Here is a 19,761-nt window from a genome sequence, read left to right as displayed (position 1 = left end):
AGTCACATGGCCTCAACCAACCACAGAGGGGCCCAGGGAGTGCACTCTTGCCAGGTACAAAGATGCCAGAAAGCTGGAATACTTCAAGAGCACACTAATCACATGCCCAGTGTGGTTGGAGCTGAGAGGGTGAGGAAAATATGAGCCAGAGTAAGAAAACCTATCTTTATCCTATTAGTGGTAGAGAGTCCCTGAAGGTTTTACACTCGGAGGAATTTTTCTTAAAAAAAAAATCATGTAGTTACATAAAACTTAATCTACAAGCTTATTTACTAGAGTAGTGTTCATTAAAAATTTTTAATGATAGAAAGCCCTAAGTATTCAACAGTAGGTTCTTCTCATCCTTATCATGGAACACCATATAACCAATGGAAATTATGTATTCATAAAAATGTGACATGAAAAATATGTCTGAAGATTATGCATAAACTATGGTACAACGTGACATCTACATGTTTCTAAGTACTCTATATTTAGAGTATGTAGGTAAAAACTTACATATATATAAAAAATCAATTCTTACTTCATCTACACTCATGGTTTTTTTTTTTACTTTTATTGTTCTTTTCTTTCTTATTATATGTGTTTTATCCATATGCTAATTTTTGCAAAGAAAATACATCCTTTTTCAGAACTTTTTTTTAATTGGCCATGACCTTATTTGCCACTGTTCATAAATAAAGATCTTCTCTTTTTCCATTGGTGAACATGACTAGACTTTCTGTTCATCTCTTGTAAAGTATGTAAGTTATGTTTTTGTTGTTTCAATTCATCTGAACACTCCCGAAATTGTATTTACATTATCACATGCTCACATACTGTTTCTAGTTAGAGAAGGTTCAACAGTTGTTCCCATTTTTTCAATTACCTCTTGCCATGAACCACCCCACCATTTGGGTTCTGGGTTCTGGGCTGCCCTGGGGCAATGGAATGGCAAACTGTTCCCCTGTCCAAAGTAACCAAATAGGCTTCAGGTAGCAATTCTTGAGTCCAGTCAAGCACCCCCACTTCTTGAGCAATAATGACCTCATGAGAACCTGTTCTGCATCCACCTTTTTGACATTCTTTTGGCTAGGGTGATAGAATGGTCATAACTGCCAGTAATGGATCAAGAATAACACAGCATATGTATCACTGACACCATAATAATAGTACATATATCCCTGAAGAACAGGCTGCCTTATTTTACTTTCTAACTCCATTGCTGGACATTTTACAGGAGAAAGTTCTCCTATTTTTCAAGGAAAACTTTGGCACAAGATCTCAAACCATATTTCATCTCTGCCTCAGCTTCCAAAAAAATAAATAATCTATTTGACCAGACTTTACAGACATTGGCCAAATGTTGGTCTGAATGCTGAGCTTATACCTGGATGGGCTGATACATCTGACACAATTGGGTTACCTCAAACTGGGCCATACATGAAAGACTTGAAAATGTTTAAAATCAGCCTGGGATGGGAACACTCCCCTGGGAAGTGTGTTGGTGAAGGAGTAGATTTGCACTTCTTGCAGGGATTGTTTTGTACCTTTGTTGTAAATGAGTTTGTTTTTATTCTTTAAAGGAAAAAAAGTTAAAGAATAAGGCAAGAGTCTCATTACCATCCTTGGAACCCAGCATTTTATTTATCCAAATTACTATTTATGAATTCCCATCCATAGGGCCTGTGAGGTCTGCTATTTTGGCTTTCATGACTCTTCACAGCATTTTGGATATCAAGAGGCTTCTGTTTGAGCTGGTATCTTGCGATGAAAAAGAATTTGGTTTTGTTTCTGTTTTTTAATGGGTGGTTCTTTTCACACAGAGGTCTCCTATTTTGGTCTGGTGAATGAAAATTAGATTTGAAATAAAATTAAAGTAAAAAATACAAAGTATTTGCTAGACAGAGTAGCAGAATATTTTTTTAAGTAGGCTTCATGCCCAGCATGGAGCCCAAAACAGGGCTTGAACTCACGACCTTGAGATCAAGACTGAACATTTTTCAAATGACATCTTTTTTGAAAATACTGTCTGAATCCTCTTTGTGCAGTACAAAATAGATCTTTACTTAATTTTATGACAGTAAAGCAACAGCTAAAGCTTTTGCAAATATTTCCAAAAACAAACAAACAGACACTAATCAATGTGAAAAAAAGATAATGAAAGTTTGAGCCAAGGAAATTAAGGTTAGGAAAGGCAAGTTTTCAATTTCTATTTCTATTTTCTTTCATCATAAGAACAGAAAAAAATCAGGAGAAACTTCGATAAAATATTATGATTAGCTCTATCAATATTTATAGTTGTTTAGAGGCTATTCCGTGAAAGCATAGATGTTGTTCCTCGAATGAAAAGAAACAAAACTCCAAAAATTATGAGAAGCAAATCCCTTTGCTAAAATCTCAGAAGGGGAATAGGTGGATCTCAGCAATGTGATGAACATGGGTAGATTTGTCAATGTTTAATAAGGACACCAAGACAAAGCCAGGTTCACGGCAGGGGTCAGATACCATTAGAAAGTAGACAGAATGCTAAAAATCTAGTTGTTGTGGCAGAAATAGAGTAAGGGTATGTTCTGGCTTAGATATCAGGAGAATCCAAAAGCATAGCATATTTCTGTGGGCAAATGAAAGCAATAGTTAGCCCCTGGTACCGGATCTGAGGAGATATCAAGAAGATAATTAATAGGAACCAGCATACACACACACACACACACACACACACACACACACACACATGCAGAGAGAGAGAGAGAGAGAGAGAGAGAGAGAGAGAGAGAGAGAGAGAGTCTTCAGTGATTATTTGAACTGAGATTCTGTAAGGGCCCCTCCATCCTGATGAAAATAACTCTATCTGCCTATATGGCACAATACTCTAAGTTTATCTGTCACCAAACACAGTGTTTAAATTCAAATTTTTATTTTCATAGCTGTTTCAACCCAGCAAGACAAGTGTAGAAACCTCAAATTCTGTAAGCTTGTTAATGGCATGCCTGTCTTACCGTGATCTCTCTAATGGACTAAGTTAGCCAAACTCTCCTGTTTTATCACATTGTTTTAGATTTTTATTTTCATATTTATATTTATAATATCCAATAAATTATTTGGGTGAATTTATAATTTTAATTGTGTGTTTCTCATAATACCTATTCTGTGTGTGTGTATGAAATCAAACTAAAAATTCTTTCTTTGATAATACCAATGAATAATTTCAAGACAGCCCAGCTTTCGACACCAAATTTTTGTAAGAAGATACCAAAATCCCCTATTTCTCTTAAAATCTTACTGTACAGCAATAAGTTTCATAAAATCAAAGGCTTCAAATTGGAGGTTACTTAAGAACTCACCTGTGGTGTTTTTAAATATCCACAAATTTTGTATATTTTTTCCATCAAAAATGGGATTTGTATCTCCCTTCCATGCATCTACATAGGATTCTCACTCCCTTGCAAATACTCTAATGTAGGGAAAGTAATGTTTCCTGACTTCTACGACAATACAACTTCTACCTTGAATACTACGGCACGTGGGATTTATATCACCATGTAAGAGGCCCAACTATTATGATGCAACCATGCTGTGAAGTCTAAAACACATAAAGACATAAAGAAGCTACAAATACACGCTCTAGTAGGCAGCCCCAACTGAGCTCCCAACCAATTACCAGCAAAACCTGTCAGCCAGGTGAATAAGCCACCTTGGACATCCAACTAGTAAAGACTTCCTAAGGTTGCAATTGGTACATAACTTCATATGGTTGCAATTGGTATTAATGCAACTGTATGAGAAACCCCAAGTGAGAATTGCTCAGCCAAGCAAGCCCTTCTGAGTTCCTGACCCACTAAAGGATGAAGAAAATAAAATTGTTGTTCTGCCTTTGTGCTTTGGGGTAATTTGTTAATGTGATGATAGATAATTGGTATGCCACCTGATCCAAAATCTCCACTCTGGGATGAAACTATGGGCTTAAATGACTCTAGTAAAGGGGACACCCTTCACCTGTTAGCCATGTTTAGGATAACTCTAGTCTGTTTCTCATATCAGACCAAAATTGTCATCCCTCTAACTTCAAACTATTATTCTAGATTAACCTTCTAGGTCGGCATAAAACAAATGTTTGTTTCTCCAACAGGGAAGTTTGCCATGTAGACAAAAACATTCTGCAAATATCTTCTTGGTCTTTTCTCCTGTGGGAAAACAATGCCCCATTCTTTCAGACTTGCCTCAAAAGATATGATTTTCTGAATTCTGTGTACCTTCCTTTGAACATACTCCAACTGTCTTAAAATATAACGCAAGAAGTTTGACACTTTATTCTATAAGTCATCTCACTTGAACAGAATTTGGTGACATTGTTATTTTTTATTGTCTCTGTTGTGCTAGACCCAATATTTCATGAATGCAACTGATGATCCTGCTAGCCTATTTTTCTAACAGCCACATCACACTCTTGGCTTATTTTATGGTTGTCATCAAATGGAAGTCCCACAACTTTGCCATCTGTACTGTAGCCAAGCCAGCTCACTCTCATGCAGCTGACTTTCTGAACCTAAACAGAACTTGAAATTGGTTTCTGCTTAGTTTCATTTCATTGGTTTTGGACCAGTGTGTCTCTGTCAGTTGACATCACTTTTATGCTTGGGTGTATCACTTATAGTTTCAGCTATACATCCCACCTATGCATCTCCACATCTAAATTCTGTCAGAATTATCTATATAAAGACAGAGCCAACAGGACTAAGAGTATAGCCTAGTCAGATTCCATTAGAAAACTATTTGCCAATACATAGCAGGCACAAGGCACTAAATGTCAATAACTTTGTCATTCAAAGTACTTCTTAATCATGATGTTCTTGCAAAAGGCATTGTCACACGTAGTGATGTAACTGAAATAATTAAAATGTATTTTATCCATGGAATTTTCTGTTTTCTAGAGATCCTAACAAAATGAGAAATTGTGTGAATTTAGCATGATTTATCTTTAGTGAATGTATCCTAGCTACTAGAGATTATCTATATAGTATTTCCTTTGGGAGATAAACTACAGACATGGTGATGCATTCTAGAATATTGTATTAAGCTAAAAAAGAAAAGGCAATGATTTCCATAATAACTTTATAAGTTTACTACCATTTTTAAGACCAAGATATAATGTTCCTAGTTCAGACTTCTACCAGCAATTTTGTTCCTATATATTTCTTAAAAATTAGAGTGTAGCTATCTTACACTAGCAACTAATATTTATTAAATGAATGAACTGATTAATAAATGAATGAAAAATACATGAACTATGGCATCCTTTGGTTTCCTTTTCTTCATAGAACATTATGAAGTTATCCCATTCATTTATTGTTCACTTTACATACAGTTCTCTGTCTACCCCTTGCCCATAAATGCTTAAGACCATGTCTGCCTTTCCTCAGTATTATATCCACAGTGCCTAAAATAGTGCCCCAAGCATAATACACCCACTGCATGAATGATACTAAGTGAAGAACTAAGAAATAATCAATCAAGTCCTTAGGTCTCAAATTCACTCAGTTACTCACTCAATATCACAATTATAAGTCTATTCCTCTCAGTTAGGAAAACCTTTTCCTTAGTGAAGATTGATAGGAAATAAGACTTGAGTTTTCTGTTACTCGTCAATGCATTTCTGAGAAACACCAAATTTGATCTTACTCCTATGCCAAATGTCCTTTCAAAAGTAGGTGTTTTGATTTCCCCCAGAAGCAATATTGTAATGCAATCAGTTTGTTTTGGAGGAAACCTCATGAAACACCAGGAGGGAAGTTGGGGAAGTGAGACAGGCAAAGGTAGGATGAAGAATTTAACCCTTCCATCCCCACAACATTGAAAAATGCATCTTTGCATCTTTGCAACTGGAGCAGTCATTCAGATTGACTTCAAGACCATGAAATAACAAATGTTTCAGTGACTTCATGTTTCAAGTGTTTTCCCCACTTTCCCAAACAAAATCATGTACTCTCCTCAGCGCTCTGGAAAAGACTGACTTTCCCCAGACATAGCAGCAGGTTGACAGAGATTTAAATGGAACATCTGTGTGTATCTGACTTTGACATCTATTGTTTTCCTCACTTTGCCTCATGATTTGTAGTAGACATGCTTCTGGAATTCGTGGATTAGAAGTAGAATGCAAATATACACAAACGTATATCAAACATTCTATAAAAATTATAAATCATTTATAATTATAAATAATTATTCATTTCAGTGTTCTGTAAAATAACTATAGGACATCCAACAGCATAAAAATATGATATTTAGGGGTGTTTTATGGTAAAATGAAAAATAATTTCAAAGCAGTATGCATGATATGAACTCATTTTTATAAAGATGTGTGTATATAAATATAGAGTGTATAGGTGGTCAGATTTGGGGTGATTTTTTTCCTTCTTTTAATTATGTGCCTGATTTACATTTCCAAAAACAAAATCATTTTATTTTTGTAATAATAAACAAGCAAAAAAAAGTGTGGCAATTGGTATAAACAGATACCCAAAATAAGAAAGCAGATAAATTAAAAGATATCATTCATAGGCACCTATATGACAAAAAATATCCTTAGTTGATTAAAGAACATGTCATCTATCACTGATTACTATAATAAGAAGTTACCATTTTTCTATTAAGCTATGACTAAATGATCATAAAATGGGACTAGTTCATGTGTATTTTTAAATAAAATTCAGGTTGCACAATTTAGCCTACCCACAATTTTTCACATAAAACATGTTTGGAAATTTTGGATAAGGCAGAGGGCAAAAAAAAAAAAAGGTGCTAGGAATTTCTATTTATTTATTTCTGGTCCCCTGATTTTGAGTGTTTTCTCTGATTAAATAAAAAAAAAAGTACAAGAGACTAGGTAAACATAATAAGTTGGTTTCCTCCTAACCAGTAATTGATATTTATTTTTTTAAGTAGGCTTCATGCCCAGCACAGAGTCCAACACAGGGCTTGAACTCATGACCCAGAGATCAAGATCTGAGGTGAGATCAAGAGTCAGACACTTAACCAACTTAGCCCCTCAGGTGCCCCATAGTAATGGATATTTAATAGTCATTATCATCATCATACCCATCATCATCCCATCATCGCAAATGAACAACAACGTTCCCAGATAATAGACACTATAAATAGTGCAGTATGGAGCCGTCCAACAACATGGAGCAAACGGAGTAAGATGGCAGCTGGCAGGACCAGTACCTTTATGGAAAACAACTCAGCAGTTTACCATGCAGACAACTGTGTTTGAAAACATCCCAAAATGCCTCTCAAATTCCAATATAGCCCCCTTTATCATTAGAGAGCCTGAAATCAATTACATCTTGGATACAACAGGTATCCTTTATGACCTGCTTCTTTGTCAGCACTCACTCCAAGAGACATGTATTTAGGGGTTAAAAGGGGGGAAAAAGCATTTTAACTGGTATACCATAGGTAAACTGTATCCATCACTGGGTTTTCCACTTATTCTCAATTCACAACTTACAAACCAACACAGAATATTTTTGTCATCTCCATATTCTTCCCAGAAATTATATAAACTATTCTGTCAACATTCTAGCAACAATTCAAAATTAAATACATTAGAAATTCAGCTCAGTTACACCAGCCAAGTTTCAAGTGTTCAATAGGCAACTGTAGCTAGTGGCTACCACACTGTACAATGCAGATATAGAACATTTCCATAACTTCAGAAAGTTATATTCGACAGTGCTAATCTGTATATCAAATACTGTCTAGCTACATGTTAAGACCTAATGAAAAGCTAAGATTTTAATGATATCACTAGTTTGCCGCAAATTTCAGTATCTGCCTTTCAAAGTAGTTAGTATAATTTAAGACAGAATGGTATGCAACTTGTTGCTAAAATATTCAGCTCTGTCGCCATGCTCTCAAAGTCTTCTATAAATATGCCCAAACTCTGAGTAACCAGAGTTTGGATGAGCAAACAAATCATTCCAAATATATAACAAATCATTCCAAAATGTAGTAGCCTAAAAAAGCAGTAATCACTAATTCTCTCTCATGGATTCTGTAGAATAGAATTCTGGGAGCACCTAAACTGGGTCAGAGTCTCCAGTGAAGTTGCTGTCAAATGTCACCTGGGGCTGAAGTTATCTGAAGACTTAGTTGACTTGGATAATCACTCCTAAGGCGACTCGCTCAAATAGCTGGCAAGCTGATTCATCTCCATGAGACTTTGTTAGTGGCTTCACAGCATGGCAGCTGGCTTCTGGTAAAGCTACAGATCCAAGATACTGAAGCAAAAGTTGTAATACTTTCTATGGCCTAGCGTTGTGTATCACAGATCATTGCTTCAATCATATTCTATTGATTACACAGGTCAGCCCTGAGTGATTCAATGTGGAAAAGGAGTTCATTAGAGCATGACTATTAGGAACCATCTTAGAGGCTGGCTACCATACTCAGCCAGCACCATTTCTTGCTAGATTACAGGGGTTGAGAAGAGCAAGCAGAAAACATTACCAAGAGGAAGTTAATCACACTGTCCCTGGTGCCTGGGAATATTCTGCCTAGTGGTCCCCAAAGGAAGCCTCATGTCTCATTCAGCCTTAGCTTTCCTCAAATGATCAAAAAGTTGGAACACTTCCTGCCTACTAACCTTCCCACATAGAACATATTTACCACATAAAGGGAGGAAACTTTACAGACTTAGACCTTCAGTGGTTCTTAATCTTAGTCACAAAATGGAATGAGTGAGATCTTAAAAAAAAAAAGACAAAACAAGGCAATTGATACTTAGGTCCCACCAGAGATTCTAATGTTACTGATCTAGGTGCAGCCAAAGAAGTAGAAATTTTAAAATCTTCCCAGTTGGTTCTAATGTGCAGCAAAAAGTTGAGAACCACAGAGACAACCTCTTCTGAATGTTCTCTCTCATGACTATCTTTCTTCCTTAATTTCTCCATCCCATTCTTACAACCCTTATTTTTATTTATTTTGTTTCAATATTCCTTTTTCTTGTTTGTTTGTTTTTGAGTTTAGTTGGCAATGTTACATTACTTTCAGGTGTATACCATATAGAGTTTCAACTTCTCTATGCATCATGCTATGCTCACCACATGTATAGCTATCCAGTAAGGGGTTAAAGTCAAACTATGAAAAGAATTTTGACAACTCAACACCAAAAATCAACCCTTATTTTTAAACTCCAGGTCTTTGTTTCTCAACCCACTCCCTGAGTAAATTCATCATTTCCCACAGAAGTTGGAGAATTTCTTAGTATCTTTCAGGGCCTACTTAACTCCATTAAACCCCAGACGCTGGCCCTTATAGATCCCTAAAGAATAGAAATTTGCTCTGTTTCCAAGACCAGGGGAGAAAGTAGAATGTGTGAATCTGCTTTATTTTTTTTTAAGTTTATGTATTTATTTTAAGAGAGGGAGAGAGAAAGAGAGAGAGAGAGAGAGAGAGAGAGAGAGAGAGAAAGGTGGGGAGGGTCAGAGAGAGAGAATCCCATGCAAGCTCTGCACTGGCAGCTCAGAGCCCAAAGCAGGGCTGGAATTCAGGAACTGAGATCATGACCTGAGCGGAAACCAAGAGTCAGGTGCTTAACCAACTGAGCCTCCCAGGTGCCCCGGATCCACTTTAGGTTCGTGACTATGGAGTGCTGCAGTTAACTTCCTCACTAATTACCTAAGATGCAAGCACACCTTGTCAAAGGAAAAAATTAATATTTTCCAGAAACAACATGGTCAAATCTAACCTGAGAAAACAACTTCCAGTGAACACAACCGTCACTCGGCTCCTTGAGAAAACAAGTAAATAAATAACTTCAGCACGGTGTGGAGTCACATCTAGCCCTTCAGGATGTGACTTATGGAACAACAGCCACCCCAATGGTAGAGAAGGACTCCTATTTTCGCTGTCTGGTCTGGTGCTAGCGTTCCACCCTGACGCTTTTAGACCCTCTGTCTCTCCTCCTATAGTAAGGCCAGAGATGTCTCACTTTTGCACATCATCAAACAGACAAATTCCATATGTTTTCCTCTGTAGACATTTACAAGGAGAAAAGCTCTATATATCAGCAATTCTCAAAATTCAGCATGCGTATGAATTACTTGGGGATCTTGTTAAAATGCAGCTATGAATCTACTGTGGAAACTGAGATTCTTCATTTCTAACCAGTTCCTAGAAGATGCAGATGTTGGCCACACTTTGAGTCTCAAGGATCTAGATATTCCAGAAAATTTTTTTAAATGACTAAAAGGAACTTTCATCTCTCCCCTTTGATCTCATGCTTGTCTGCAGGACTGACAGTCTTCTGCCTCTCTTTTTTTTTTTTTACTGGCATAGTCTATAATATTCAGAGAATTCCATTATTCTTATACCTTGAATTTCATCTGCTTTTATTATAGAACGTAGACCTCTGAATGTCTTTAAATTACCAGGTTACAAGATTTCCATGAAAGAAAGACTGATAGGAAACAAATTTGTATCATAATAAAATCTATTCTGTTTCTAATGAGCATTGCTATAGTCACTGCTGCAATTACCCATACCAACCCAAACTCCTTTCTCTTACTCTTTGAGAAGGAAAAAAAAAGTCCTACAAAATATAATTAAATCTACTTACCACCCAGACTAAATATTGCGCAAATACATGTTCTCTTAGAATTGTTATAAAACACACAGGACGTAATACTTATAATGCCAATATGATTCATGCCCGGTGGTATTGTGGTTACATGTTAGTCGGGAGTGCACTGAGCTGAGCTTCTTTATCCTCTTAGTCAATCTACTATTCAGGTCTTCAGGACACAAGAAAAAAAACCACACTCATTTGAAACATCTCAACTTTGGGAGGAAAAAACAACCTATATGTAGTCTAATCATCTTTAATCGCTTACAGAAATTATCCTCATTGTTCTACTATTTCTTTGAAGCACACATTGACATTATGAACCCTTGGCCATTCCAATGTGTTATCTTCAATGACAAAGCCGATGAAAAGATTTTCACCTTCTATGAAATAATGCCAGTTCAAGGCAAAAACTACTAACATACTTTGAAAATTTACTTCCCTGGGTTAATAACAAGACAATGAATAAGATCATGGCTTTCTTTTTCTTTGATAGAGAAAAAGTCCACCATAAAAAGAAAGAATAGGGGCACCTCGGTGGCTCAGTCGGTTGAGTTTCTGGCTCTTGATTTCAGGTCCAGTCATGATCTCTCATGGTCCACAGGATTGAGCCCCACATCGGGCTCTGTGCTGATAGCATGGAACCTGCTTGAGATTCTCTTTCTCTCCCTCTGCCCCCTCCCTGCTCATGCTCTCTCTCTCTCAAAAATAAATAAATGAACATTAAAAGAAGAAAGAATAAAATATTGAAAACAATTCAAACTACATAGAATGTGTCCTTGTAATCCAGCTACTTCAAGTGAAACTTTAAGAAATTCTTTCATCACAAAACTCTTTTAACTTTATGAAAGACACCAACCAAGTATCACTCAGTGTGTAACAAACTGTATTCTTCTCAAAATTGTGTTGTTAGTATTATTCCAACTTTTTTCCAATTAATATTTCTTTGATTGACTCACATTTGGGCACAAAAGGAAAATGTACCCCAAAATTTCTATAAAAGTAGGATCGTGCACACTGCATCATTCTGGAAGGAAAAAAAACCACTGTTCTTTGCCTCTCTGATATCAACCAGTCTAATCATACAATATTTCCAAACTCCGCCAAGGTCAGAATAAATAAATGTATGAAAAGACATTGCAACTTGGAAGCCCAATATTTGTAATAGCTGACTCCTTCATAGGAGTCACCCTTACCACAATCTTTACCTTGGAAATCACATCTGAAGTAGCTGGATCAATCCCTCCAAGCAGCATATGTTGAAATTTTTGTCTAACACCATGGTAACCATAGTAATGTTTATTTCATTACTAACTTTTATAATGAACATAAAGAACGTTGGACATAAATGTTTGGCAGCAATAATGAAATTGCCTAACTCTGGTGGCTTTTGTTCCATTGGCTCCTGGGAGACCATACTGAAATATAAAGATCAAGTAACTATGTTCTCAATTAGACTCCATAATTAAACTACGGTTTAATGGAGTGATTTCCATTTGCCTAGTCTGGAAGATGTGGATTCCTGTCCTGTTTCATCACTGGCCAATTATTTGAATTTGAATAAGACAATCAATCTCTTAGTTATTTTATCTATTAAAATAAGAAATGGTTTATCTAGATAACTCTGAAGTGATTTTCATAAAAAATATAAATTATTAGTCTAATTCTATTTTCAAGGTGAAAAAGAAAATTTACTTAAATGTTGAAGCTTTTTGGAAAATTTCAGCCATAACTTTGGCTCACTAATTAAGCTCGGGGCTGCCCATCCCCGACAAAGGAATATACAATAGCTTACAAAAGTGGCAAATACTTAGGCAGCAAATATTCACTGAGAGGCTGCGAGAGGACAAGTGCTACATAAAACTGATTAGTTTTAGAGCCTCACTGAGAATCAGCTATGGGGCAATTGGGTGGTGGTCCTTCCTATAACTGGGAATATAATTAAACAGTGAGGCCCACAGGTAATGATCAAAGCAGAGATACGCCGAGTCCTCTTAAAGAAGCAGAACAGCCCCCCATCTAAGCCTGGATAGTAACCAGATGCATGGTGCTCACATGTTTGAAAAAGAAACGTGTCTGATGGGAACAGCATTTGTCTGCCTTACAAATTCAGAGATACAACCTTGAGAACCCGTCTCTAGGACCATTCACATCTATAAACACTCTTTAAGAGAGGTCCTCAAGAATAGAAGACACAAAACTACTATGCTAAATTGTAATCAGCATTTAGACCTTCCAACTAATTCCACCCACTAAACTACCTCCTGATTCCAATTTGACTTCCCATGTATCTGTCACTGCTAGGAAGGAAAAATTTGGTCCTACTCCAGAATGACGGTAATGTTTTTCTGACTGGGATCGATGGCTCTTGATACACTGATAAATCTAATTTTCTGAGCTTTTCAAAATGTTGAAGGGAGCGGGGGGGGGGGGTCTATAATGCATTCCTTAGGCTAAGGACAGACTTTTCCAAGGAGCATCACACATCACAACAGAGCTTCTCTCCCCTGAAACGTCAATACATTTATTCTTTCCCTCTGTCCACATCCTTCTTCTCCTTCTTCTTCTCACCCAATAAACATAATGAGCTGAGATAGGTCTGAGTTTTAAGAATGTTTGGGGTTAGGAAGATTTTAGAAGAGGGAATTTCAAAGATAGGAGTGATTAAATTGGGTTGGGGGATTAAGTAGACCAGTCCAGCCAATTTAAAGAGGAGTAGTGATGCCAGGTGAGATGAAACTAGAAAGTTAAGCCAGATCTAGATCAGGAAGATTTCCAAAGAGTATTAAGGCATCTGGTCCTGAATAATTGACTATGAGAGTTTTTAGGGTTTCTTGAAAGGTAGTGACAGATCATTTTGAATATTAGGAAGATTATGCATAGATACACAATCATACATGAAGAAACCACACTGTAGACTATATTTACCACAGAAGTACACAGTTCAATACTTCTGACTTCAAAGAGGCTATATGTTTCTCTTTGGTACCTGGAGGTAAGACACTTAGAAGGAAATGACTAATGTTTACTCACAGAGAGACAACTGAAAGGGGAAAGGGAGGGATGTGGGCCTTTCTATGAGTAATGGAAGGGGAAAAGAAAAGGAAGAATGGAGGTCTCTAATTCATCCAGTACCTTCCCTCAGGGGTGGAATTTGCCTTCCAAAATGACCAGCAAGTCAACACTGGCAGCAACTCAGCCATGAGAGCAGTATCCAGGAAGCTAACGGAACTACAGAGAACTTGAAACACATGCGTCTGGGTTTCAGTGTTATTCCCAAGAAATGTCTATAGCCTTCCTCCAACACCCCCTTGCATGAGGAATGGAAACTAGGTGACACATGGCAAGAAGGGATAAATAGACACTCCAGCTGAATTGTAACATCGAGTGAGGACTTTTCTGCTATCACAGAACCCTAGAGAGGCTTACCAATCATTCCAGATTCCAAGAGTAGCTTTTTCTACAGGAGGGTACAACAGCCTCAGAACTCCAGCTTGGAGAGAAAGGTGTCTGAGTGTAAGAGAAAGGAAACGTGTGTGTCCATGCACACATGTGTGTGTTTTCAAAGCAGAGCATGAACAGAAAATCACACAGCCTTCTGGTGTTATGGGTTCCCCTGAGTTGAATGTCTCAGTGATGCAGTTTGGCACTGGAGCCTTCATCTGAGCTGTGGTTCCCTCCCTCTCTTTTTGCTTCAGCTCAGTGTTTTGCTTGAATCTGAGTCATAAACTCCTTAAGCTGGCAGGAAGCGGATAGTCGGGCTGGCAGCTCCGTCTCCCCCAAACAGAAGGAGTGTCTTGGCTGACACCTAAGCAACCTTTTCCATCCCCAGACCCAGTAACAGAACCAATGAACATCATCAGAACAGAAGGCTGGGCTACACACACAGAGTGGGAGAATGGAGAAACCCTCCTGGAGAAAGCCATTAGTTCAAGCCATGGTTTAAGAAAGAAGAAGAAGAAGGAGGGGGAGGAGGAGGAGGAGAAGAAGAAGGAGGAGGAGGAGGAGGAGAAGAAGAAGGAGAAGGAGGAGGAGGAGGGGGGAGGAGGAGGGGGAGGAGGGGAAGAAGAAGAAGAAGAAGAAGAAGAAGAAGAAGAAGAAGACGACTTTATGGAATTACCTCAGCCACACACCAGGGCCTTCCAATATTTTGTGCTTATCTCCCAAAACTGGCCAATAGACACTCTGATCTAGCCCCTGCTCAGATCCCACAGGTTTTCTGTCTCCATCAAGCTTCTGACTGACTCCTCCCCCTAGTAATTTCCATCCTTCCCTGCATTTCTCCTAAAACACAGCTGCTCTAACAATTAAGTTCACACTCTCACGGTTGACCCTTACTCGTGGGTAAAGCAGTAAGTTATCTGAAGGAATTAAGAAAAGGCTGTATTCCTGCCCAACTCCATCAAATTCCCTCTTTCCTGTGTTAGAAGTCCAAATGTAACCAGGGAGGGAAGAAACACTGAGACGACATCAGCCATTGACACCCTGGATCCAATCAGTTGTCAAATTAGCTCCAGTGGGGATCAAGGGCATGCGCAAGGAGGGAACCAGATTCAGGGGAAGCAGAAAATCTGGGAAGAAAAGTTTGGAATAAGAAGGTTGTCCAATGATTACTACAATGTGGGTGACCCTGTACGCTATAGTTCAGGAGAAGGGAGGGTGGGGGCCTGAACACCTGGATGGAGACAGTCTGCCAAAAGAGCTACAGGGTGTTGAAAAGTAATGGCAGAATGTTGGAAACAACCCTTACCTCCTTCATAGTTTTTCCTTCAGTCAACCTGGTTACTTATGCTTAGCACTGGGCCTTGGCAGGTTTTCTGCATGCAGACCCCAACAGATGAAGTCTGTCTCACGCCAAACAGTTCCAATGTTTCATATGCCCCTCTCCCAACTCCCTCTGTCTCCTTCACAACCTGCCACCATCATTTGTCTTTCTCTGGCTCTCATCCACCTCATCTTCAGCCTCCACGAACTCCACTTCTGACATGTGGCAAGACTCCCAGGCCCAGAGCCCCTGGCCTGTTTTCTACCCGATGTTCCTCTGTTTCTTCCTGTCTACACCATTGCCTGATGCCTTCTGATTGCTCAAACCAGAGCTCAGCTGTCCATCAAGTGCTTGACCTCCAGAAGGCAGTCTTTGGCCATCCAATTTAAGGAAAGTAAAAATAAAACAGAACAAAAAAAATCTCTAAAATATTTGAAATAGGTTCTGTTTGGAAAGTTAAAACTAGTGAATGCTGAGTGTGTAAAATAACATCTCCCACTGTCCTAGAGAGAACTTTGCAAAGCAGCTATATTTCCTATATTAGAAATATATGCAATTTTGTTATGAATTGAGCTCTTTCTTTCCACAGACACTAGCTCTTTGTTTATTTCAGATATGAGCAGGCACACAGCTGCTCCCCAGTTCAATATTTGCAGCATATTAGTTATGAGAGATAACATTGAATCATTAATATAAATAATGTGTTAATACTGCCCCACCTGTATGTGTAAGAGGTCTTAGAAAATAGTCTCCATACCTAGTTGAAAATGACTTTCAGGACCAAGTTTGCATAGAGGAGAAGAAGGCACAATCATAACCACCAAGCTCGAGTAAGTTCATTATTCCCCTTCCAGTTGGTTCAGACAAGATGTGTCCTTCAGTCTTTCTCTATGTGCCCATTCTGAACATTTGAATGCCAAGCTTCTTGCACACGGATCCATGGTAGAGTAACTCAATCAAACCAAAATTCTCATGGATCAGTACTTGAGCATTACAGACTTTATCTAACATCTTTGGTGTAGGAATATAAAGCAGTAGAAACAACCAATCGTGGAACAAAGAACTTACTAAGAAAGGCTGGTAGGACATGGAAGACACTGGAGGGAAAATCAATTAACTCAAAGAGTTGAGGAAAGACCAATCTGATGAAATGTACCTACAGAAAAAAGAGATAGATGAGAATCCCCTGAGACTCCAAATTCTTATCATAATTCTCTCATGGCCACCTGAAGCAGGATTAAATGTTTTCTGAAGTCCCATAACATCAGAATTATAATACAGTCCTAATTAAACAGTGAGATCTAAATGTTTTCTAAAGTCCTATGATCTACTGTACCTCCCTGAGTTCAGGCTCAGAAAAGTCAAATGAACACAGTTCATGAAACAATAACTCTCAAAGTGACCTAAATCACTTATTTTTAAGGTAGAATTATGTAATTGGCTTTGGTAAGCCAGTCATGCATTGGTTAGCACCCCTTCTAGCAAGTAAAGAGATATTCCCCCTAAATTCTTTATTTACATTTTTTAACTCCTTGAAGAGAGGACAGAGAGTCTTTAGTAATAAACTTGAAGAAAAATAAATTTTCTGCTCTCATCCACTGACTTCAGCATGGAAGCCATTCTTAAGGAACTTTCTTCAAAATAGCAAGACCACATTACCCTCTAAACCTCCTGTTTAGACTGGTCAGACCCTTCTTGGCTGGCAGACCTGAAGGTGCTAAGAGTTCTCTTCAGCCTGCAGGGACTGACAGAGACAGAATATGCATAGAGGAATGGTTCTTACCATTACGGTCATATGAATTCTCTTCAGTAGAAATGACATGAAGAAATATGTAGTACGCACCAAAAGTTTGCCCAGATAGAAGTGCTAAACTTTGAGGAATTACTGTGAAGAACTACATTGAAGCAGATCATATGGCATTTGATGACAATTAATGTGCTAGAGCTCTATGCACCAATGTGCATGATTCTCAAGCGTATGCCCCTTTCTCCTCCAGAGAAAAGCATATGCCCCACACTTGTTTCTCTCTCAGGTATCACTGTCCTGCTTTACCTGAGGACTAATGTCCTAAAAAGTTTTTTTCTTTTTTTTTTCTTTTGTATATTTGGTCTGATTCCTTTGTTTTGTTTTTGTATATTTGGTCTGATTTTTTGGTTATTTCAGGTAAGCAGGTAAATACATTTCCTCTTAATGCCCTGTTAGCCAGAAGGGGATTTCCCACCAGTTATATAGACTTAACAGAAACTCAGGCTGTACCTGGTGAATTAAATTGCTAAAAATCCACAGCTTCAGACTCATAATGCTCCTTCTTCCCTAAAATCAGACCTCAAGAAAGATCTGATATACATCATTACGCTTTATACTTTTAAAACACCGTATAACCTCTCCCAGGGTATATTAGTTTCCTAAGGCTTCTATAACAAATTACCATAAACGTGGTTCCTTAGAAGAACAGAAATTTATTCTCTCATAGTTCTGAAGGCTAGAAGTTCAAAATCAAGTTGTCAATTTGTAATTACCTTGGGAGTAAAATGGAGTCACATTTTATTCTAACCCACAGTACCTAGCTTTGTACTTAGCTCCTAAAATAAGCTCTATAGTGTTTACATAAAGTTTAATTTAATTGCAATGGTGAAGAGAATTTTCTATGAAGGTAATTTCAGGCACCAGTTTTAAGTGTAGGGTTCCTAAAAATAATGCCAGGTATGCAATTCTAATATGCCTGTAAGTGACACCTGGCTCCAGAACAAACAGTATTTTTTCCACCGTAAAGAAGTTACTGGAATGCCAAATGGGAGAGATTTCACTATTTTATATGCCACAGAGAAATACAAAATGGTGTATATAAAACTTTCCACTAATGCTAAGATAGCATCAATTATAAAATTCATCCCTGATTTCATAGATAATTAAAATGTGAAAGATACTTGTCTTAGAATCAAATATGTACACTGCGGATGTGTGTTTTGTATGTGGATAAATGTAAACATACTTACGTGCAATAACTATTTCATGGGATTGCTGTCCTGCAAGCTGCCATTTAACCTGTCCAGAAAATTTCCCCAGCTTCCTACACTCTGACATTTGCCTCATCTACTAACCCCTCTACCCCCACACATCTAGCTACACTGAAGCTCACTGGCCCAATCCAGCTTTGCCAATCATATTTGAAATTTAAAACAGAAATACCAGAGGTTGAGAAACTTCGTAGCCAAGTCACATCAACAGCAATCGTCTGACTTATGGTGCTGGGATGTCTCCTAACTTTCCCTTAACCTACCATTTCCAAAGACTTAGGGATTTAAGCCTGCTTCAATTCCGCAAAAATACCCCAGCAACCTTCCAGTAAATTCTTCTTTGTGGCTTAAGTCAGCTGGAGTTTATTTTTGTGGCCTGAAACCAAAAGAACCTTAACTAATGCAGTGTACTAAGAACAGTTTTGGAAAGATACATGAGAAATTAACACTAATTACCTCTGAGAAATGAATGGGATGTAGGTCCTGAAGGTACAGAGGAGCACTTCCATCATCACATTACAACACACTGTACAATTAAATGTTGTGTTGTCATAAATTGCTTTAGGTGGATTTGGGATGTTCAGTTTTACACCACAAACTTGTATTACTTGGATATTATACTTTTTACAGTTGGTTTCATTTTTCTTTTTGTTATTGTCACATTTGAAAGAGGTTAATATGATAAAAGCCTTCTAAGTTTTCTCAGCTCACCTTTATCCCTACTCCATCAATAGGTATGAGATGGCCAACCATTGCACTGCAACAGAATCATGAGGTCATTGTTTTAGATCAGCTCTGAATTATTCCCAACTTGTCATAGGGTGAATAATGATTTTATGTTCATGCTGCAGTGTTATTAATTGATCTAACATATTATTCTTAATCTGCTTTAAGTTCTCTTCTTCTACTTAATACCCAGAATTTATTCAATTTGAGATTCTTTCTGCTTAATAATCTCCTACTTTGAAAACTACAGCAAGGGGCACCTGGGTGGCTCAGTTGGTTGGGCACCTGACTCTTGATTTCAGCTCAGGTCATGATCTCGTGGTCTGTGAGATCGAGCCCTGCATTGGCTCTAGGCTGACAGTCTGGAGACTGCTTGGGATTCTCTCTCTCTCTCTCTCTCTCTCTCTCTCTGCCACTCCCCTCCCCATTCTTTCGCTCTAAATAAATAAATAAATATTAAAAAAAACAAAAGAGCAGCAAGCTTAGATGGGTTGGTTATTAATAATTTCACACTTTCATGTAAATTGTCTTAATCAGATTAAATTTATCCAAACCCTTGGATAAAATCACTTCCTGAACGAGTTGGGAGTTCTGAGGGCACTGTGATAAATTTAGAGTGTTGGAAGTTACATAAGAATACCCTTCT

The sequence above is a fragment of the Panthera onca genome, chromosome A3 (assembly GCF_046562875.1).
Source record: "Panthera onca isolate mPanOnc1 chromosome A3, mPanOnc1 haplotype 2, whole genome shotgun sequence".
Taxonomy (NCBI): Eukaryota; Metazoa; Chordata; class Mammalia; order Carnivora; family Felidae; genus Panthera; species Panthera onca.
Note: the sequence above shows the minus strand (reverse complement) of the source record.